Source organism: Acipenser ruthenus, chromosome 3 (assembly GCF_902713425.1).
Source record: "Acipenser ruthenus chromosome 3, fAciRut3.2 maternal haplotype, whole genome shotgun sequence".
NCBI lineage: Eukaryota > Metazoa > Chordata > Actinopteri > Acipenseriformes > Acipenseridae > Acipenser > Acipenser ruthenus.
Genome location: NC_081191.1, coordinates 2,876,284 through 2,900,894, shown reverse-complemented (window position 1 = coordinate 2,900,894; position 24,611 = coordinate 2,876,284). Strand labels below are relative to the sequence as shown.

At 39.4% G+C, this 24,611-nt stretch overlaps 1 protein-coding gene across 3 annotated transcripts in view; it reads left to right on the top strand.

The window, feature by feature from the left end:
* Nucleotides 1–1,566: 1,566 nt before the first annotated feature.
* The window catches only part of LOC117435259 (solute carrier family 45 member 4-like), a 74,929-nt gene continuing 51,884 nt past the window's right edge, over nucleotides 1,567–24,611 (top strand). Inside the window, exons 1-2 of one of the 3 annotated variants that reach the window (XM_034058292.3) lie at nucleotides 23,071–23,567; nucleotides 24,530–24,587. The gene's annotated coding sequence lies outside the window, so the exon portion shown is untranslated. Of the gene's footprint in view, nucleotides 1,794–23,070; nucleotides 23,568–24,529; nucleotides 24,588–24,611 lie in introns of those variants that run through there. The other 2 variants (XM_034058290.3, XM_034058293.3) reach the window with 2 other exon arrangements.

Below are 24,611 nucleotides of genomic sequence, written 5' to 3'. Positions count from 1 at the left end.
TGGGCGAGACCAAGTGCGTCATCCCAGGAAGGGGCCTATTAGCAGCTCTGGTATAGAGAGCTCAGAGATACCTACCCAATGGGCAGGCAAATCCCATACATAATGTTTGTTGGTGGTTGTCTTCGAATTGAAAGGGAACGCATTGCCCCAAACATTCTTTATTCTTTATAGTAAACACATAAAAAAAATTACCTTGGGGCAATACATTCTTCATATGTTTTGTTTTATTTATCAGTTTAAGACTGGAATTTATATATTGTTATATGTTGTTTAATTTCTGTAAATCGCTTAGATAAAAGCGCCTGCTAACTAAATAATAATAATAATAATAATAATAATAGGAATTACAGCTTTAATGACACTAGTATAGACACCTTTGTTGACGTCATTATAATACTTATCAGATATAAATAATTTGCATTGCTCCATGTATGTAGTGTATTTTTTCGAAGAGACGTTTGTCTCTGTGTATAGAAATGATCAATTATGCAGGGCAAGACGCTTTTTATTGATACAAACCTTAATTAAAAACTGTATATTGCCGAAACACGGATTCATTACTTATCATGTAAAACATGGTTAGTCCAAACTTTACAGTTTTTTCAAACAGATATGATTTTATAATATATCTGGAAAAGGTAATGTATACTAGAGTATATTAAAACCCGTCGGTAGAGAATTTGAGGCTCAGACAGCAGTGCTGTCAACAACCGAGTTAAGGTCGAATTTGCTCGCATGGTCCGAGGGCTCATCCGTAGCTGCGTTCCGAAGAGACCCGAAGCGCGGGGGATGCAGGATATTTCACAACACCTGTTCATGAAACTATTTGAATTAATACAGAACATGCATTCAAATTAGGCTACATTCAAATGTATATGATATTCTATTGTACGTATCTTCTCTTGTTTCTCAAACACACGCCTGTTTTGTTCTTCTCTGCCTTACCTTTCAATCCCACCTGTCCATTGATCAAATCCTGAAATGTCATAAAAACTATAATTTGCGCCATTAACATACAGGTTTCTTATTTAAATACGTTATAGTTATTCTGTCACCTTTACGTAAATTGCACCCATTCCACCTGTTGGAAAACAGCAGAAGATTGTTTAATTTTATGATGAAAACAACGTTCGGGATATGAGTCGGGTTAAAACAGACGCAACAGCGAGTTTCGGACTGTCGGAAGACACTTGATATTCAAGGCCAGTATCCCTTTAAAATGCGCATGGCTTGGGAGCAGCGTAAAAGGAATACCAGCTAGAAAGTGTCCTGAGGACTCTCACCTTTCACTTCCAGATCTCGGCAACTCTACGAAATCAACCCACCCAGACCCTAACCCAACCCCAGCCCTAAAACCTAACCTTAACCCTAAACCATGGGAGAGTCGTCTACCGCGTTGCGCGTTCCCTTTAAGAGTGTGGCTGGGGGGCAGTTTTTTCTTGTGGCTGATCCATTCACATCAGCCGGCTGGTATTTTATTATTTATTTATTATTCTTCCTCTCCTCCCTTTTAAAGCATAAACTCCACCTCTTAATTTAAATTATTCATAAGACCGTCATCGGAAGCGTCGAGCATTTATTTCCGACAGAAATGTCTTTTTAAAGGAGAACTGAAAACAGTCTGGAGTCAGACGTGCAAGAAAAGAATAGATGACCTGTCTCTTTAATGTACCAAAACAAAAAATACGACCCTTGGGGGTAGAAAAGGAAGGAATAAACGCTATACCAAACGAAAACGGTTTTTTGTTTTGTTTTTTGAAAAACTAACCATTCCATTGAAAATAAGAAACCAGGTAAGGATTTCGCATGTTCTTTTTTATTCCTCATGTGTGTTCCCTCACGCTGACTGGTTCGCTCTATTTTCAGATGCACCGGTGTTCTCAGTTGTTATAGTTTGCATATCTCATAAATGACATGATCGATTAGTTTGTGTACATACTACAGTTATTTAAGGGCAATAGAATCTTGTTTTACCAGTGTAGATCCTGACTTGAGTGTACGCGGGGTAGAGTGAATGAGCAAAGAAGAAGGCGATCGACACTCAGCATGACAAGTGAAATCAAACCACTCAGCGGCACCTGCATTTATTTATTTATTTATTTATTTATTTATTTTTAAACGGTTGTTTTTGTTTGATGCAGAACATTACAGAAACGCGGTTTCCCGTATTTGGAAGTTTTGCTGCATTGTTAATGAATAATATTTAATGACTGATGCCCGCAGTAAGTCGGCACCCTTGTGGTTACAGGAATGAGACGAACATCGTGAAATACTGGCACTGCTGCATAGTTATTCCAATAAGAAACATGTATTTTCAATCAATGGACACGTGGGATTGAAAAGTAGTGAAGGTGGAGATCTGGAGAAAGCCGCTCCACAGTTACAGGTGCAAACACACGCAATCTTCTCACTTGCTGAGCTATTCGTGTGCAATTTTAAGCGTGCAGTTTAATGTTATTAACCTTTACAGAATGCCTGCCACTGATAATATTGTAATAAGGTGTTGTATTTCCTAAAATTGTAAATAGTTGTAAGCAAAACCTGATGGGACCCTCGAAATAAATGTAGGTTGTTTGCACTGAAAATAATACGCATCATCTGTCTGTAAATGAATGCAATTCCTGTAAGTAAATAGATTACAGTACCCAGATGCCTAACAGCTAAGTAAGCTGGTTTTTAAAATATATATATATATATATATATATATATATATATATATATATATATATATATAAACCTGTACATTTCCATGTACATGTACTGTAAATATGGCAGATCCTGCGCTTAAAAAAAACGAAGTAACAAACTCACATGGGTATAAAAATGTACAACAAAAGAATTGTCAATGTCCGTTTAAGAAAACATTGCGTTTGCATTTTTAATGTTTTTCTTACTTTGAAATCCGCCATGCATACTGATGCTGTTGCTCAAAACTGCACACATGAACCGATCCCTTTTCATTTTCACAAAGCCTGTAAAGACACGTTTAAAATCCTTCCATTTTCTATCAGTTCAACCTGCCCATTTTAATTTTTTTTTTTTAAAGCTACGGTGTCTATTTTTTATTCAGATAAAATCACGGTCAGAATTTCTTTTCTTCATTATATTTCTTCATTTTTACAGGTCTGGTTTTAAAATATGTCATAGATTGATTGGCTTGAAGACTAAACTTTTTTTTTTCTACCAAATTATATGTCAAACAAAATGTGTTTTACCATTTACTTTTTAAAAAGAAAAAACATATACTTTACCGTAATATGACCTTAATTTGTATTAATAAGATAGTAATGTAATAATAATAATAACATGCTTTGTATTTATTTTTTTACTTAATAAACCAAGTGCATTCTTCTAGAAGTAGTCACATGCTGTGTACAGGGCAATGTCCAGCTTCTGGAACACAACAATACTACAAATACCACAATGCACTGGGTGACCTGAAACAAAGCATTTCCAGTTCCTAAATACAGAACAGAGTAATACATGGGCAGTAGAAGCCAGCACAATATCCAATGCTATTATATACTGTGCTTTCACTTGCTGTCAGGTTTAAAGGCTATCTCAGGTCAGCTGTCTCGACTTGTGGGCTACAACATAACATTAGTCAAGTCAAAGGTGTAGAGCAAGGGTGGGCAATTCCAATCCTGGACTACTGTCATTTCAAAACACACTACAGTGTACAGTACCAGCTATGTGTTATATCTGTTGTACAGTAGGTTTAACACCATTGTTTTTTTATTTTGTATTATATATTGTATGTACTGCAGCTGTAAACAGTATGCAAAATGCATAAAAAAAATAAATGTATTATTGTTTGTTTATTTAGCAGATGCCTTTATCCAAGGCGACTTCCAGAGACTAGGGTGTGTGAACTATGCATCAGCTGCAGAGTCACTTGACAAACCTTTATTAAGTGCATAGACACTGTTAAGTGGCTGTGGTACGTGGAAGGATTGTAATGTCACAGTTTAAGAATTTGAGGGAATTCCAAGACGTGCTCCAGGTATTATTTTACAGGCAGATGATGTCAGCCATCCCAATATTGAGAATATACGGTACGGTAGAAACTCTGTATGGAAGGATTTTTGTTTGGGTATTTTTTTCTCTGCTTTTTAAACAGCCTCTGAACACTGGAGTTCATAATTGTCTGCAAAGAATGCTTGTGAAAGTTCACCAGCTGTACACTGTGGACAGGCCTCCTTTTGGTGATGCTCATACCATATTTGTTCATTCTGGGACTATAGAAAGAATGTTTCTGATTGTCACAGCTGTCGTCTTGCATGATACACGACTCCTCCCATAGGGAGTTGTCCTAAACACATTGATTTTATTTATTAATTTACTTTTGATTTATGTATTGATTTTACTGATGTGCTTATTTTGCAGCATACACGATTCCTGATAACATTCCATGGGTTCTCAGGCTGCATTCACACTGGGTCGGTTTCAAACAGATTTGGTCTGGTTTGTTTAGTGTTTGAAACATCGGTCCTAGTTTTCATGTAAATAACAAGAATCATCCAGTTTAGCAGCAATGTATCTTCACAGAACAAAATGAGAAACTTCACCTTGATCTTGGTGCAGGACGCTGTGTAGTTTAGCAAAGTATTTATAAAGAGGTAATATTTTATAAATAAATCCAAATACATAATATATACAGTAAATTATAAAATGACAGTTTGTAAAGTATATAGTGTGTGTAACCCTGTAGCGTAATAATGCTTAATATTCTTTAAAATTTCTGAATAGTCTTTTTCGGAATACATTCCATAGTGTATATGCCAGTCACATAACTGCCCTATCCGTTTATCTGCCATGATCAAGCTCTTCAGCAACGTTAGTTTATTATTGAACAGAAAAGATTAGTTCAGAGATTGTAGATCCTTCCAGAGTGTTTGTACACTGTGTTGTATGTGCTCCGTGCGCTGTCATTGCTGGTAGTGTCACGTGAGCTGTTCAGTGTGTTGATATGTAAATAAATCCTGTTTGCCTGCGGGGCGTATCAACTTCAACCTCTCGATCTCCTGCCTGTCACTCAGCAGCTAATGCACGTACCCACATGGCAGACGGCTACTCTGTCACAGGCATTAATACCCGGTATCTTTCTAAACAAGGGATTCAGGGAAGCTCCCTAATAAAAGCTGAATCTCAAAACAATAATTGTGTGAGTATAGTAATTGTTACAGCTGTGTATAATAGTATTTTAAACAGGATTCATTCATCCGCCTTTTTACATATCTGCCCTTAATCTGGTCCCACGGCAGTCAGATACGCGACGGATTACTGTACTCCTATTTGGAATACTGCTGATCTTATTACAAATATGATATACTTATTAGTGCTTATTTGGAATGCTGAGTATTCTGAATAATAAAATATTAGCTGTACGTAAACGTGATATATGGTGGTTATATAGGGTGTCCCATGAATCATAAACACATTTAATATGAATTCAGCACAACTGCACAAGATTCAAAACACAGAGCTAACTCTATACAGAATAGTCAAATGTTACGTTCAACACGCCATAAACGCTGATTAACATTCATTAGTTTTGAAAAATAGCACTTCAAACTTTAAGTTATTGGAAAAATAAATGTGCTCCACATTCGTGGGACACCCTATATATGGTGCATATACTGATGTAACAATGAAGGGCTTATCAATTAAAAATGTATACTTGAATGTTATTTAACATCTGTCATATTACGTATGCAGCACAGCACATATTTGTACATTTAAGAAATGATTAAACAGGTTACACAGCAAAGTGGTAACACAATATACCTGGGTGTGAACTTCTGTCCCTGGGTTATACAAGTTTTTATCAACGCATGTTAAAATAATACAAAATGTGTTTTGAGTAAGTACAAGACAGTTTGTCACACAATGCATTACATTCTCCTGCGTCTTCTCTGTATTTAGAAACTATGTACTAACACATGATTCATACCAATACACGTAGAAACAATACACAACCAGGTACTTCATATCAGCACTGTACTTTAAATTAAACGTTCGCAAAATAAAACTGACACAAACACTTTTTTGAGAATATAAGACAGCACAGTACAGTACAGCATTCACTTTCCAATCGGCAGATAAGATGCTTGCTAATTCAACATCATTATTCGCCCAGTTGTCAATTTCTTCCTGCTTTATTGGAGGTACACAAATCATTGACTCCACGTACCAGTGGCTACGACTGCTATGACTGTAGCTTGCACACCAAGCCTCGTTTTCAAATCCAACATGGCTGCTGTATGAATAAAGTCGATTGATGTATTGCTCCGGTTTTTAATACAGCGTGTTTTAGATTCTTACATATTGCTGTGGAAGAAAGCACTGGGGGAGCACTTTGCTGATTTCATGGATACGTTTCTTGAATGCCTACAGTAGGAGAATAATGCAGTTTACGCAATTATGCACGTTTCTCGTACTGTCTGCGTTAAACAAAGTAATTTAAGAAAAGACTGAATGTATTGTATCGATCGTTTCAATATTTTTATATTTTTGTACCGTAGCTTTGCTCAGTTCGGCTTGGATTTTGGTGTCTGATCAAATTTCTGTCAAATTTAATTTTTTTTTTCTTCAGTTTACTGACGCCGTAGCAACTCTGAAGACTAAAATAACAGTATTTAATAACACAATAATAGTTTAAAAATGAAACCTCGGGTGAATTTATTGCAGATCATATTTTCTTTATATTGTCGTCTAGTCAAATATGTTGAATGTACAAAAAGCCAGATTTAAAAATAAATCAGCTATTATCATTTAATATAGGTATACACATAATCAGAATGATTAAACAAATAATCCATATCATTGTTTATTTTATTTTTGAATGGCGCTAACACACAACCTAATACATTACTCTGCTATTAAGTTGTAGAGCACACGGATGCAGTTTTGTACTAAATAAAAACAATAGCAAAACCGGGACGATTAACAATTTTACCGTTTCCAACCGTGACAACAAATTGAAGCTGAAACTGAGACAATCCAAGTTTTTGCTGGATGTCTGGTAACCCTGATGTTGTTCCCAAAGACATTTTTGCTTTTTGCTCTACTTGTTTCCTCAGAATATGAACAAAACCACAAAATGTTTACTTCCTAGTCAGGCTACCTTGTATAGTTTGTTTCCTGTGTGCAAAAGGACCGAGTCCAGCAGTTGCTGATATTGATGTTTAGCAAGTGAAGCAGACTCGGTTGTTTCTCAAACAGACCGAGACCACGGTTCAGTTCGTTTCCCAAGCGGACTTTGTTGTTCATACTTCACACCAGACGTACCGAACCGTACTGCGTGTGGACCTAACCCTCTAAACCAGGGGTCTCCAATCCTGGTCCCGGAGGGCTGGTGTCCCTCCCAGTTGTTGTTCCAGCGTACCCTAAATTAATTAATTGGACCACTTTAGCTTCTAATAAGCACTTCATTGGTACAATTAAGTATTTTAGGGTACGGCTGGATCAAAAACCAGCCCTCCAGAACCAGGATTGCCCACCCCAGCTCTAAACATACCCTGTGTGAACACAGCCTCGGTTTATTTTGCACGTTGTACATTTTAGTAAGTAAGTGACATGCAAAGTAAGCTTTCCAAATGGATGGCTTTGTTGGGTCTGCATACAGGTATAAAGCATGTTGCAGTACACTATTAAAAGAACAGGGTGTTTTTTCCACCACAGACCCCTGTCCGGTGTGTATCCAAAACCTAACATCACCAAGGACCTGGTAACATGTGAAGTGCTGTATATAGTTATGTATGTTTCAGCCGGTTCTGCTTCCATTTTTGAAAATCAACTTGCAATACTTTTCATCGTTGTGTGCCAAACAGTGTAAGAATATGTTGTTGGTATGGCCTGGGGTTCCTAACACACACTAAAATTGTCTCCCCTCCCCCTCCATGTACTGTATTAGGCACACTGTACACCTGGGTGGCCAACATGTGTTAACTGTGTGCTGAAGACCTGACATTGCCTCACTATAATGGCTCTATAAAACCCTGCTACAGTACGGTGTGTGAAAAGATTGCTGCGTTAAAGTTAACGTAGTAAATGGTCGTTCGGTCTCTCGCACTGCTTTCACTGCTCGGTGGGTTTATGGAATGTGTGCATTCTCCAGAAACTATTAAGCAGGGTCATGGTCAAGGTACTTTTTTTAATAGAGCATAAATGGGTTACTATCTGTGTTCCAAAGTAACCATTACCTTATCTACACTGTAAGGCATTATAAGCTAGTTTAGCATTTTACCTTAAGGAGAGGTGCAAGGTAATTTTTCGATAGAACATATATGTGTTTTTTGAATAGAACATATATCTGGGTTCCTGTCTGTGTTCCATAGTAACCATTTGCAGTCTCTGGAGTTAAAATCTAGTTTTAAATTTGACCTTAATGAGAGGTCAAAGTTCAAGATAATTTTTGAATAGTTAAATTGATTGATTTTTATGTAGTGACTGCCTTGAACAAACTTGATAGACAACCTTGCCAAGGCTCTGTATGCAAAGTGTCCCTTCAATCAGTATAACTGTTTCAGAGAAGACGGCGTTGGAATATAAATCCAATATGGCTGCTGTAAACGAGCCTTCACCCCTCACGGTTCGTTGCCACTTTAAAAGCACAGACCCAGGACACAGAAATTGAATTTTATAAGCGCTGACACGCTAATTTTAATATTTACACAAAAACAAAACAAAATTAAACAAACACTAGGCTCCCATTCGGAGCACTAACTAAACACAGGCAAGTTCCCTGACTAAACACATAAGAGCATAAGAACATAAGAAAGTTTACAAACGAGAGGAGGCCATTCAGCCCATCTTGCTCGTTTAGTTGTTAGTAGCTTATTGATCCCAGAATCTCATCAAGCAGCTTCTTGAAGGATCCCAGGGTGTCAGCTTCAACAACTTTACTGGGGAGTTGGTTCCAGACCCTCACAATTCTCTGTGTAAAAAAAAAAAAAAAAGTGCCTCCTATTTTCTGTTCTGAATGCCCCTTTATCTAATCTCCATTTGTGACCCCTGGTCCTTGTTTCTTTTTTCAGGTCAAAAAAGTCCCCTGGGTCGACATTGTCTATACCTTTTTAGGATTTTGAATGCTTGAATCAGATCACCGCGTAGTCTTCTTTGTTCAAGACTGAATAGATTAAATTCTTTTATCCTGTCTGCATACGACATGTCTTTTAAACCTGGGATAATTCTTGTTGCTCTTCTTTGCACTCTTTCTAGAGCAGTAATATCCTTTTTGTAATGAGGTGACCAGAACTGAACACAATATTCTAGATGAGGTCTTACTAATGCATTGTAAAGTTTTAATATTACTTCCCTTGATTTAAATTCAACACTTTTCACTATATATCCAAGCATCTTGTTGGCCTTTTTTGTAGCTTCCCCACATTGTCTAGATGAAGACATTTCTGACAGTTCTCATGTTCTCTCCAGCATGAACAGCAGAGGGGTAGATGGTGGAGCAGTGTGGAGTGGTTAGGGCTCTGGACAGGGCAGCAGTGTGGAGTAGTGGTTAGGACTCTGGACTCTTGACTGGAGGGTCGTTGGTTCAATCCCAGGTGGGGGACACTGCTGCTGTACACTTGAGCAAGGTACTTTACCTAGATTGCTCCAGTAAAAATCCAACTGTATAAATGGGTACTTGTATGTAAAAAATAATGTGATAACTTGTAACAATTGTAAGTCGCCCTGGATAAGGGTGTCTGCTAAGAAATAAATAATAATAATAATAATTTAAATTCAACACTTCTCACAATATATCCGAGCATCTTGTTGGCCTTTTTTATAGCTTCCGCAACATTGTCTAGATGAAGACATTTCTGAGTCAACATAAACTCCTAGGTCTTTTTCATAGATCACTTCTTCAATTTCAGTAATCTCCCATATGATATTTATAATGCACATTTTGATTGCCTGCATGCAATACTTTACACTTTTCTCTATTAAATGTCATTTGCCATGTGTCTGCCCAGTTCTGAATGCTGTCTAGATCATTTTGAATTACCTTTGCTGCTGCAACAGTGTTTGTCACTCCTCCTATTTTTGTGTCGTCTGCAAATTTAACAAGTTTGCTTACTATACCAGAATCTAAATCATTAATGTAGATTAGGAAGAGCAGAGGTCCTAATACTGATCCCTGTGGTACACCACTGGTTACCTCACTCCACTTTGAGGTTTCTCCTCTAATCAGTACTTTCTGTTTTCTACATGTTAACCACTCCCTAATCCATGTGCATGCATTTCCTTGAATCGCTACTGCGTTCAGTTTGAGAATTAATCTTTTATGCAGGATTTTGTCAAAAGCTTTCTGGAAATCTAAATAAATCATGTCGTATGCTTTGCAATTATCCATTGTTGATGTTGCATCCTCAGAAAAAATCTAAGCTGTTTCCCCATCCACAAACCACAACAGATTGTTTTACACAATACCTTTTTTTTCGGTTGCACACACTCACAACCAGGCTCTTCACACCGCAGCAGCCTGGAGCAGACTGACTGCTTCCTTTTTAAACCCTGGTTCTAACTTACAATCGTACCCAGGTGCGGGTGATAATTACTAATAAAACAATTAACAAAAATAATTAAACCATAAAACAAAACAATTAAAATAAACCAATGTGTATTTGCACATGTTTCTCATGCAGGGAGGATATTAACCCCCTCCCTGCTGTGTTACACTGCCGAACCATGTGACTAATCATCTTCTCTTGAACAAATCTAAATCCAGGGCATAAGGGTAGTCTGTGCCCCAAGTTTCACATCTCTACCATAAGCAGTTTCGGAGAAGATTTTTTTAAATTGTCAAAAATTCTTGAAAAATCCAATATGGCCACCAAACCACGTGACCTATCACCTTGTTTTTCGTGCTGGCACAACTTCTCACTGGCCTCTACTGTCGTGTCAAGTTTTGTGAGTTTTTGTGCAACAGTGTTGCTTTTACAGACATTTCAAAATTTGGCGGAATAATAATAATAATTTTAATAATAACAATAGGGTTCCACAGCAACTCCGTTGCTTTGACTCCTAATAACAATACAAAAAATAAAGTAAAGCGCTAACTGCAGCTTATTCAATGGCACTGGTCAAACATGATTTACCCATCCACAACTACACACTTATATCTAGCAGTTAATGAGCACTCAAGGTTGATAAGAGAACTGTATTTTCAGGTGCTGGATGTTGATGTCCTGTTTACTTTAGAGGGCATCTACTGTACCTATAGAGAAAATTACAGTGCAGTTCAGGTTAGGATGGACTGGAGGATAAGGGGGATTGCAGTACATGCACAGATATTTTTGAGAACGGTGTGGTACTTTAGGACAATATCATTGCTGTTGGCCTATTGGCTGTCCCTTTATTAAAGCAGTGCGGCTGGCCTATGTACCTATTGGCACCCATCTGCTTTTAGTCCCTTTCAAACCATGCACAAGTTGCAGACTGCGGAGAGCCCACACTGTACTGCTGTCTCTGACTCACAGTTGTGACTGTAACCAGGAGACTGGCAGGGTGGATTCTGATGCTGTTTGCAGTTAGATGGTCCGAAACCAAATAGTGATTTGTAAGTACATTTATATGCTAGTTTGCTGATGTAAGTGTTTTGAGCTGTGGTAGATTTAAGTGAATTTTGATAGTGTGTAAACTGGACCAGCTCTAGACCTGCAGGACAGTATAAATTGGCAAATGTTGTCTTGGAACACCAGCCAATCTGACCTGTGGCAGTCTTAAGGGCCACACGTCCAAGGGCAGACTGAGCTGTAGCAGTCAAAGGGCCACACGTCCAAGGGCAGACTGAGCTGTAGCAGTCAAAGGGCCACACGTCCAAGGGCAGACTGAGCTGTAGCAGTCAAAGGGCCACACGTCCAAGGGCAGTCTGAGCTGTGGCAGTCAAAGGGCCACACGTCCAAGGGCAGTCTGAGCTGTGGCAGTCAAAGGGCCACACGTCCAAGGGCAGTCTGAGCTGTGGCAGTCAAAGGGCCACACGTCCAAGGGCAGTCTGAGCTGTGGCAGTCAAAGGGCCACACGTCCAAGGGCAGTCTGAGCTGTGGCAGTCAGAGCGAGAACAGGTAGAGCGAGGACCTTTTCCAAATCCCTCCCAATGGATATTAGAGGCCTCATTCCTACTCTGACACCTGACAGCATGCTCACCCTTTCTCCTCTCCTAGAATGAACACTGGTAAGTACCTGCTCCAGGTACTGCTACTTCTCCCCCTACACTGCCTGCTACAAATTTGAAAATCTCCTTTTTCAACTGTTTGTTCTCTGACTAACAAATCTCTGCTTCTCAGCAAACTTATAACCGATACCAATCTTGATCTTCTCTAGCTGAAAACCTGGCACTCTCTGAACGACATGCACTCGCTGCATCTAGCCACCCCAAACGGCTATTCCCTCTTTGACAAACCTTGCCTCACTGGCCGAGGTGGGGGCACTGCTGTTATTGCAAATTCTGTGCTCGCTTCTTCAGTTCTTTCTTTGCCTGCCTTTTCTTCATTTGAGCATCTCACCATCAAGCTCCCCTCTCCCATGTCCCTTACCCTTGCTGTTATCTATCGTCCACCTAATAGCAACACTGCTTTTATTGCCGAGTTTTCAGAATTCCTCTCCCTCGTCTGCACTTCAACTGACAAAATCCTACTCCTAGGTGACTTCAACATTCATGTTGACTTGCCTTCTTACCCCCTAGTGACTGACTTCAACACGCTTCTGGACTGTCTTGGACTCTCTCAATCTGTCAACGTCCCCACTCACACCCGAGGACACACCCTGGATCCACTTATCACCAGGGGTCTTGATCTCTCCGTCTCAGCTATATCTCTCTCTCTGACCATTTCTTAATCATTGCTAATATTAATCTTCCTGCTCTTGGGCCTCTTCTCCAACATCTACATGCTTCCCTTGGGTCACCTTATCTGCCAACATAACCTCATGTTTCACTTCTATGCTGACGACACCCAGCTCTACTTAAAACTCGACCCTGGAAGCCCCTCTGCCATGGTTCGACTCTCGGCTTGCATTCAAGATATCGAGGCCTGGATGTCTGCCAATTTTCTTCAGCTCAACGCTAGCAAATCTGAACTCCTTCTAGTAGGATCTAAAACTCAACTTCGGAATCTCAATATAGCTGCCCTGAACCTCGGAAACTGTCTGCTGCTGCCTTCCCCCGCAGTACGAAGCCTTGATGTACTTCTGGACAGCAACCTCTCCTTTGATGCCCACCTTCTCTGTGGTCAAATCCCGTCTTGCCCAGCTGGACTGGCTACCTGTAAAGTTCAGGATTACTTTCAAAGTTCTCCTGCTCACCTACAATGCCTTTCATCACACAGGTCCAGAGTACCTCTTCAACCTGCTGACCCGCTATGTCCCTGCCCGCAAGCTGAGGTCCTCCAACTCTGTCCTGCTTGTTATCCCCAAGCAGAAGTGCACCACACTTGGAGAACACTCATTTGGCTTCATGGCTCCGACTCTCTGGAACTCTCTCCCAGCTTTGGTGCGTGATGCTCCCATCGTCGCTCGCTTTAAATCAACTCTCAAGACCCACTTGTTCTCTTTTGCTTTCCATGTTCTTTTTAAGCCTGATATCTCTTATTAGCTGTTGTGTGTCTGCTACTTCTTTCACTGTCTCTTCTTATGATTGTATATGACAGACACATCCACAATACTTTACAATGTTCACATCCTAGCCTGGTATGTAATGTATTATGCTTTGTTTTTCACTGTATTTAATGTGTTATGCATTATTTGTTACTGTATCTTGTAAAGCACTTTGTGATGGTGGTCCACTATGAAGCATGCTATGTAAAATAAAGATTGATTGAGGGTACCCTGAATGTCTGTTGCCTGCATGTGTCCCAGTTCTAGATCTGCTCTAACAGTGCCCCTTAAACGTGTTAAGTGCAAACTTTTGGTGAGCTCTGAAGGTGCCAGACCCACTTTGTTTACCACAAACTGCATTGCAGCATTTAAAGCTGAGAATGTGCAATGCCGACTAGGAGCTACAGTATTGCTGCATAATGAGTCTCCCAAGGACTGCTGGTGAGTCAGACCGGGGCTTTAGTGTTTAGTGTGATTTGGGGGGGGGGGGGGGGGTGGAGGAGTTGTGACCTTCAGATTGAGGGGAATTATTAAAATCTCCAGGATTTAACTCACAGACTTCACTTAAGTGATTTTTGAACCACTGTGGCACGCACGTCACAGCATGTTGCACAACTCCTCCGTCTGCAGGAGTTGTGCATTCCCGTAAACATTTCCATCCCAGACACACCGGCAATGCAGTCACTGTGTTGAGGGATGCGTGGGATGCAGTCAGTGCATTTAGGGATGAGTCGGTAGCCTGGGGTCCTTCTGCTGGAACAGTTCCAGAGAACTCTCACACAGCTTTTATCAGTGGAGTGGATCACATGCCACGTCACATGACCACATACATCTGTGCCCGTGAAGGATCCTCAGTTGTTGTTGAGAGTCCTTATCTGCTGTTCTTGTCCAGCTTTTTTTTGTGAGTTTCTATTTTGTTCTGCTCCAAGGTCATTTTCCCTTTAGTTTTGTTTTTTGTAGATGTACTGTACCCACAGATTATTTCTGTAGGAGAAATTAATCTAGGCCTTGAAAGAGAAAATTGAGAATACTGATAAGAAAATAAGAAAGTTTACAAACGAGAGGAGGCCATTCGGCCCATCTTGCTCGTTTGGTTGTTAGTAGCTTATTGATTCCAGAATCTCATCAAGCAGCTTCTTGAAGGATCCCAGGGTGTCGGTTTCAACAACATTACTGGGGAGTTGGTTCCAGACCCTCACAATTCTCAGTGTAAAAAAGTGCCTCCTATTTTCTGTTCTGAATGCCCCTTTATCTAATCTCCATTTCTGACCCTGGTCCTTATTATTATTATTATTATTATTATTATTATTATTATTATTATTAAATCCAGCCTCACAAGTCGAGGGGTGGGAAGGGAGGGAGGGAGGGAGTGTTTTGTGCAAGAAAAGGAATCTAATTACATTTAAAAAATTAAAAAAATGGGCATTACAGAGTTAATGTGTGTCTCTAATGTAAATCCATTTAAGTGATAATATAGGGTTAAAAGGACGGCGAACATCTGTGTATGTGGGTAATATTGGCATGAGTAGAAGTGAACAGACCAAGGCTGAAAGCAGAGGTCTGAATATGAGCTGTGAGTGCAGATTAACCCATACAGTCCTATAACTATTACATACAGCTTTGTTATTAATATACATGGTAAATATCAATTTATATTTGTTTTCTAGTCATTACCAACCTTTATTTAGTCCATTGTCAATTTAATTGATAAGAGGGGTGAACCAAAATGTTGATGAAGTGTGTGCAGTGCTCGGTCAAGAGTGATGTCACTGTTTTCAATGGACTTTCGAATTGAATGAAATTCGAAAAGGTTCCTCGGGTATGATTTTTTTTTTTAAAGCTAGTGACGTTGACTGTTTATATGGAAAATACAGCATGTTGATGTCATCAATAGGGTTTCTCCATGATGTGTCGCGGAATACAGAAGGCGAAATGTGCACTCTGATTGGCTGAAAGATCCTGAGCTGTCTATAATAAGTGATACTGTGGTATAACTAAGTCAATTAACAAGTACTGCTTAAGCACAACATATCCTTTGAATACCATGAGACCAAAGAAACTTTTGCTTCAATGAATTCATCAGAGAAGCACAGTATACAATAGATGTGAAAGGAGATCTGGTGTCTCACGCTTGAGTACATACTGTGATTGAGTTATAATTTCTTTTCTGTCTTTCATTTGTTTCCTTGAGATTGCTATGTGGATGCTGTTTACTCAGGGTTTGTCAGGTTAAAGCTGATAAACAACCCTGATTGCCGGTAACCACCCTAATAATTATAAATACAGAAGTGCTTATTTATGGTTTGTATTCTGCAGTGGCTTAAAAAAAAAAGCACAGATCAGCTAAGTTTTACAGGCTCTCATGCTAGCTCAGCTAAACATGTACAGTGTATTGCTGAAAACCATTGGAGGAAACAAAACACACACGGTCTTGTGATTATTATAAAGCTGATGTTGTTCCTTAAATACATGAAGCCAGTGGGCCTGTTTAAGATGTGAGCCTGCAGTTAAAGTATTTTCCCTGTTCCCACCATACTGTACTTTAAACAGTAACTCACGTGAGTTTAAACCGTAATCCAGTCCTCTCCAGCTCACAGACAGTGTGGTTGAGTTTTTAGGAGACCGGGGTACTGTAACCCTGCTAAACCTCATGGTTTGCTGTATGACCCCACTTTTGTGGAGACTCACTCGCACTCACTCTCTCTCCTAGCAGATTAATTTCTGTTTATATTCTGCCTGTTCCTGCCATGTTTATACTGTACAGTAGTAATCAAAAATCTGAATGTAATTAAGAAAGACTCTTGACTGCTACACCCTGACAAACCTACCTGTTAAGCTCTACAGTACCTTGTTAAAAATAAAAGTTTAATAGTGATTTCTCATTAAACAAACATGATTAATTTACACAGGGATTTAAGGTAAGGACATAAGAAAGTTTACAAATGAGAGGAGGCCATTCGGCCCTTCTTGCTCGTTTGGTTGTTAGTAGCTTATTGATCCCAGAATCTCATCAAGCAGCTTCTTGAAGGATCCCAGGGTGTCAGCTTCAACAACATTACTGGGGAGGTGGTTCCAGACCCTCACAATTCTCTGTGTATAAAAAGTGCCTCCTATTTTCTGTTCTGAATGCCCCTTTATCTAATCTCCATTTGTGACCCCTGGTCCTTGTTTCTTTTTTCAGGTCAAAAAAGTCCCTTGGGTCGACATTGTCTATACCTTTTAGGATTTTGAATGCTTGAATCAGATCGCGCATAGTCTTCTTTGTTCAAGACTGAATAGATTAAATTCTTTAAGCCTGTCTACATACAAGATGCCTTTTAAACCGGGGATAATTCTGGTCGCTCTTCTTTGCACTCTTTCTAGAGCAGCAATATCCTTTTTGTAGCGAGGTGACCAGAACTGAACACAATATTCTAGATGAGGTCTTACTAATGCATTGTAAAGTTTTAACATTACTTCCCTTGATTTAAATTGAACACTTTTCACTATATATCCAAGCATCTTATTGGGCTTTTTTATAGCTTCCCCACATTGAAGACATTTCTGAGTAAGCATAAACATAGACCTAATACTGATCCCTGTGGTATACCACTGGTTACCTCGCTCCATTTTGAGGTTTCTCCTCTAATCAGTACTTTCTGTTTTCTACATGTTAACCACTCCCTAATCCATGTGTATGCATTTCCTTGAATCCCTACTGCGTTCAGTTTGAGAATTAATCTTTTACGCGGGTCTTTATCAGAAGCTTTCTGGAAGTCTTAATAAACCATGTCATATGCTTTGCAGTTATCCATTGTTGATGCTGCATCCTCAAAAAAATCAAGTAGGTTAGTTAGACACGATCTCCCTTTCCTAAAACCATGCTGACTGTCTCCCAGGATACTCTTACCATATAGCTAATTTTTTATTTTGGATCTTATTATAGTTTCCATAAATTTACATGTAATAGAAGTCAGGCTTATTAGTCTGTAGTTACCCGATTCGGTTTTGTCTCCCTTTTTGTGGATCGGTATTACGTTTGCTATTTTCCAGTCTAACGGTACAACCCCTGTGTCAAGAATCTGTTGCATGATCTTGGTTAGCGGTTTGTAAATCACTTCTTTCATTTCTTTGAGTACTATTGAGAGGATCTCATCCGAACCAGGGGATTTATTTATTTTAAGAGCTCCTAGTCCCTTTAACTTCTGCCTCTGTTATGCTAAAGTTATTTAAAACTGGATAGGAACAGGTCGACATGTGGGGCATGTTGTCCGTGTCCTCCTTTGTAAAAACCTGTGAAAAGTAATCATTTAATATATTTGCTTTTTTTTTTTTCTTCGTCTATGATTTTGCCATTTGTGTCTCTTAGACATTTAACCTCCTCTTTGAATGTTCTCTTGCTGTTATAATATTGGAAAAACATTTTGGAATTAGTTTTAGCCCCCTTAGCAATATTGATTTCTATCTCTCTCTTGGTCTTTCTAACTTCCTTTTTGACTTGTGTTTGCAGTTCCAAGTACTCTTTCTGTGTACTTTGTTTTTGGTCCCTTTTAAACGCTCTGTAAAGTGCCTTTTAACGCTGAATATTTTTTTTTAATTGATCTATTAAACCATTTTGGCCATTTTGTTTTAGATTTAGATTTGTCTACTTTTGGGATGTAATTGTTTTGCGCCTCTAGTACTACATTTTTTAAAAACCGCCATCCTTTTTCCGTGGCTGTTTTCTCTATTTTACTCCAATCTACTTCTGTTAGTCTCCGTTTCATACCTTCATAGTTTGCCTTTCTAAAATTGTAAACCTTAGCTTTAGTCATTACTTTTGAGGTTTTTAAAAGCACTTCAAATGAGACCATGTTGCCAATGGTTCTCTGACCTCTGTTTTAGTTATTCTGTCTTCGTTATTTGAAAAGATTAAATCAAGGCATGCCTCCCCTCTAGTCGGTGCCTTGACAAATTGCGTTAGGAAGCAGTCATTTGTCATTTCTACCATTTAAATTTCAACAAATGTTTAACATACTTTAAGGAAATGTTCCTTTCAGTGCAGTTTGGAACACATTTGCTAGTAAATTTAAGTAACATACTAAGAGTACAACTATAATAAGCAATACTTGGAGTTATTCAAATATAAAAATAGCTTCTGCCTGTTTTTTCCTCTTTCCACTCACTCTACCAGGGCCGGTGTTAGAGGGTGGCAAGCAGGGCAATTTCCCAGGGCCCCTCGGCACACGGGCCCTGCAACGCTAAGTTACGTGATATCTACAGCGTCACTGGGTAAATGTAATGCAAGTATTACAGTAATTTAATCTCTAAAAGTGGAAGTAAATCACACTAAAGTCTGAAAAATAATAATAAAAATTTGAATGCTTGAATTAGATCACCGCGTAGTCTTCTTTGTTCAAGACTGAATAGATTCAATTCTTTAAGCCTGTCTGCATACAACATGCCTTTTAAACCCAGGATAATTCTGGTTGCTCTTCTTTGCACTCTTTCTAGAGCAGCAATATCCTTTTTGTAACAAGGTGACCAGAACTGAACACAATATTCTAGGTGAGGTCTTACTAATGCATTGTAAAGTTTTAACATTACTTCCCTTGATTTCAATTCAACACTTTTCACAATATATCCGAGCATCTTGTAGGCCTTTTTTATATGCATGGTGAGTCTGCAGCGTGAAAAGAAGCGGTCGACTGATGGCACACACTTCGGAGGACAGCGTGTGTTCGTCATTCGCCGCTCCCGAGTCAGTGCAGGGGTGGTAGCGGTGAGCTGAGCCTAAATAATAATTGGATACTCTAAACTGGGAGAAAATAATAAATAATTGGTGGTGACTAAATAAAAAAATATATATAAATAAATAAATAAATAAATAAATAAATAAATAAATATTGGTAGGTTTAAGTTAAACAAAACCGCTAATATTGACGCTGACAACTTGAATCTCGAGATATGCTCAGCTGTAAATGCCTTGCCAACTGGGGTGCCTAACTGGCACACTGCCGCTGCAGTGGGATTCTGGTTTCAACCAGGTAACCAACCAAAACCCAAGTGTTATTTTTAGATTGTATTTAAAGTGGTTTGGTTTGACTTGTACAGTAAGTGTCAATGTTCTGTAAGATTTTTGATTATGCTGACTATCAACATAGCTGTCTAATCTGTTTTTATCTGTTGTTAGCTTTTTATCTTGTCGGCATGGTACAGCAGTCAATTTTGAACGTAGTCGCCAAAAAGAGCATTGAGAGCTACTGTAGTGGTGTGTATCAGAGAGCAAAGGGGGATAGCCATCCAACCCAACCTAAGTCTCTCTTTGTGTTGCTGCTGTACTATTGAGATGTACCTGTGCTGGCCTTGCAGGTACAAAGTGCAACTAAATAAACTAAAACTGCTGGAATAGACATTTTAAAACCTGACAATGTGTTAAAGACCTATCAAAATGGCATTTAATTAATAAAGTGGAGTTGTTCAATTGCAGTGTTGTGTCGTGTTTTTTTTTTTTTTTTTTTTGCAACTTAGTCGTCCCAGTTGAAATGTATGTAAACTAGCATAACATTTAATAGTAATACATAATATTACATTACAATATATTGTACAGCTCTGAACAGACATACGGTAGACCATCTTGTTTCTCTTGTTAGTTCATTCTTATTTATTTGAATTGCATGTTGTATTTATTAGCAACACAGTTTTAAATAAAGTTGTTTTGCACATTACTTTCTACAGTGCATAGTTTTTCGCTTGATTGCCACAAGTTATTTTTGTGTTTTCACTCCTACCTACTCACATTATGGAACCCAGAACTCCATAGAGTGTATTTAACTAACATTGCTTTTCACTTGAATTGCTTGGTGTTTTTTTGTTAAATCAAAATACTTCCAAACCACTAGCTGCTTTGTATAAATCATCTTTACAGCCAGTAAAGAATCCCTTCCAGCCTCTGACTGTGCAGGCATCACCTTCCACTTTTCAGCTCTACCATATAGGTGCTTCGGAATTCCCAGACTCTGTTCTCAAATGTTTTTGAGGCTTGACATAATATTACATTTCAAAACCTGATTTAACGTTCCAGGCCCTTTTTACATGTGTACATCCACGGTCTCTGTGTGAATCTGTCCAGTTCAGCAACACCTAATTAGCTTATATAATGAAGGCTATATCTCGGGAACCATTTGTCTGGTTTTAATAAACGGTGTGCAGCATGGCAGTAGCTGTTTGTGTGGCAATGTACTTTATTTATACTGACACCTGTGATTCTGCAATTATGTTGTATGCCATACAAATACATCAGTGTTGAGAGTTTGCATGTTAGGTATGCCTAAGTAAAACGCGTTGCTGAACATTGCAGTACATTCTGCGCTCCCTACAGCCCTGGAATGCCCACAAACAACCGCTGTTTATACCAGATTTAATTTAGCTTCTCAGGTAACCAGATATACTTGCATACGCTACTGGCAAAGTAGGTTACAGTAGGATACGTCTGGCGTTCTCTCTTCTCCAGTGCCCACAGTAACAGGAGAGCAGAGAGAGCCAACGTCACGGGATTCAGAGCACAAGCCTCTGCTAAATATAAAGACAGGGATGATAGCCTTAAAATAGTCCTGTAAGCTTGCTGGTCCCTTGTCAGTGCTGCTGAAGAACATGTCAGTGACGTAACAGTAGCTTCTGTCTCTCTCTTTTATACTGACCCAGAAAAGGATTCCATTAGATACGGAGGGACTAATGGATATTGCACCACCTACCCTGTCCAGCAGGGGATGCTGCAAACAATAATATGCAAAACATCCCCTTTGGAGGATGAATGTGAATAGCAATGCACACAAATTCATCTCAGAAGATTCTATTCCGGGCACAAGTCTAATTTTATCTGGGGTGCTTGTTTATTTTGCCAGCTTCATTTTTTATTTCACACTTCTCATACTAGCCCCTGGGTCTCGCACAGCACCCCGGGTCTTGCACAGTACCTAGTGATCATTTGACTCCATTCCCTTTTCACTGCCGACCTCTCCAGTAGTGGGAAGCTGTGAATTGCATGGCTAGATCATTAGAAGTCTTACCTAAGAATTGCATCTCAGACTTGTGATGATCTGTGCGCATCTGTGCATGTTTGCAGGATGTGCTTGTCTGCTGTTAGTGATAACCACATGGATTTGATTTCTGTTTTGATTTTATTTTCTAACCCATCTCTGCTTGCCGGGCTCAAAGATATTCTTCACTGACGTTTGTGTTCTCGATTGCTTGGAGCTTTGTGAACAATGTTTCTGTGGGACCCTTTTAAAAGTGTACTGCTAAACTGCAAAATTACCTTTCAAAGCTACTGCAGTAATCTTTTTTTATAGCACATTGTACAGAACTAACTGTAAGGTATGGCAATGAAACCTTAGTTATTAAAGTGAAACTTGGCTGGAACTCATATCACAAGGAAGTTAGGTGTCGAAGGTCACTTTAGCAGGGTAGCAGAATGTCCATAACTTGCACTTGTTATCTTTCTCTTGAATGTTAGTGGTTGTTTAGCCTACACAGTGCTCAATGACTTCAGTACTTTATCTGACCTGCTTGCCTATCAATTGTTAAGCTTTAACTAGGGGCTTACAGTCACTAGACCTGTCATCAGCCAAATATTTTAGGGACTTGTTGATGCACGCTGCCTGCCCTGCTTCCCTTGGTAACCACAGTTAAAGCAATAAGCATGAAATAGGGTTAAAAAGCCATGCATGTCAAGCTTAAGGCAGAGTATGTTTTTTTTTCCCTGCCAAATGAATAACAGTGTTAAAGGGTGCACAGTAATACATTTAAATAGAAAGAAGTGAGTTGCCATGGCATCAAAAGCCTACAAGTACCTTCACTGTTTGTTTTTCAAAACATTTACAACACTATACTATTGGGTTGGAACAATAATCTATTATCGTGATATTATCGATAATAGTTTTACATCGATAATTTTATTACATTTGAAAACTTATCGATTAATCATTATCGGCTGTTACACAATATGAAACACTTGTGTGTAACAGTAACTCTGCATTGAAGCAGTAAGCGGCACTGAACTGTCTGTGTGAGGCGTAAGACGTGATCTGTGAGCACTGTTGACAAAGTTACGGGGTTGAAAGCGCTGTTGCGCGTATCTATTAAACAAAAATGCACCCAAACGGGCAACAGAAATAAATCAGTTAAACAAAAACAAAACAATTGTCAAATACTTACTTTACAAAACAAAAAGGAAATCATCACACCCGAAATACCTGGAGACAAACAGGGCAGCTGCCCCGAATGGAACCTCTAGCTCCCTTTTATACACCTGTGAGAACATCATCTATTTGCGCCAATTAACTAATGATCCCACCACCACATTCTCACATATTTTTCAGGGAAGGGGAATTAACCTGCACTCACTGAACGCGGGTGCCTGCGATGGCTTCACACCCCTTTCCCCATCAGCCGGCCCCTTCAGAGTTAAGCATGTAATCCAAACCTTTTCTTTTTTAGACTGCTGGTCGTTGTGCAAGCAGTTCATCGTAGGGTCTTGGCAGACACACTATTGCAGTGCTGCAGAAGAGCTCTCTGGGTTTTATGTTGTGGATTTAGCTTTTGTTTTGGATTATAAAGACTGCTTTCTTGATGAGATTAGGATTCCTTGACACTGGCACCTCGCAGGCATGTAGATACGGCACTGAAATCCAACCCAGTGGAGTTTGCAGAACAAGATCCTCATCTTCTGCACTCAGTAACACGGTGCATTGAGACTGTGCTTGACCTTTTTAAGAGTTTTCCAATACAATATATAACACTTCCCTCTTACCACAGATGAACGCATAAAAATGCTCAGGACGCAGTCTTCAGCCGTGCCATTTGATTTTCAACAAGAAACAGAATTTCTGCTTTTCAGGTGAACTTTTGTCACTCAAGTGTTTGGATCGCAATGTGATGCTTAGCAGGAGCCCCTGTGACTGTGTGTGGGTGAGGATCCCGGGGGAAGCAAGGGCTGCCTGACAGGAGATCTGAAGGTGCGTTTTCAGATAAGGGGGGGGGGGGGGGGCTTCTTCAGTGCAGAGGCTTAATAACGTTTAAATAAATACAGTATTTAAACTAGTGCAGTAAGATTTTAAGCTTTACTAAGCAGTAAGAATGTTTCCCTTATTTAAGTCTGCCCCCCCTCCCCCAGCACTGCACATTACCGAATAAGAATTTGCTTTCTGTAACTCATGATGACAGTAAATCTTGTATTTTTTATGAATACGGCCCGCTGAATTTGATAGTCATCAATGCAAGTGAATGATTTAGTCAAGTGTGTAAATCAAATGGATTGTGATGTATGACATTTCCTTCAGGCAGGAGGACAGCCTGTCTATTTTGAAATTCTGCGACGCAGATCCGGTTGTTTGGTAGTCGGTTGCAGGGCAATTCTGTTTTGATTGTGCAGTACCAGTGTAATTACAAAGTTATTGAAGCGCTGTCTGTCTTTATTGTGAAAAGAGGAAGCAGCATCCTCCAGGGAATGTTAGACTGAGCTGTCCAGACAATGCAGTGTGCTATTAATCATCCTTACCGTGCAGGATTACAATTAAATGTTATCGTCCCTGTCTAAAGTTACATGTTATTTTATTCAGTGATGGCCTGTTAGATCTGTCAAGTTGAAATCGACACACACCTTTTGGCAATTGACTGCAGGAGAGGCACAGAATGGCTGACTGGGTGTTCACCGTGCCAGTGGTCTTTAGCATAATCTAACGTATTTCAAGGTACCTGGTATGGTGTGTAGCTTGTACAAGCAGTACATGTCACAAAGCCTCAAGTATGTTTGTTGGAAGGCAGAATCAACAACCTCAAGTTCCTTTGTTTTTGACCTTGAACTTTAGCGGTAAACCCCAGCTTCAGTTGCTTTTACCTTCTGTTTATTTTGGATGCCACTCTACCACCCCGTGGGACAGAAATAAGAGTTGATTATTTGTAACTATCTTTGGTGCAGGCCTCTGGAGAGATAGAGTTACAAGACCAGTGCGATAAGAAACATATTCGGTGGGAAGGTACTGTATCACGATTCTTTACTG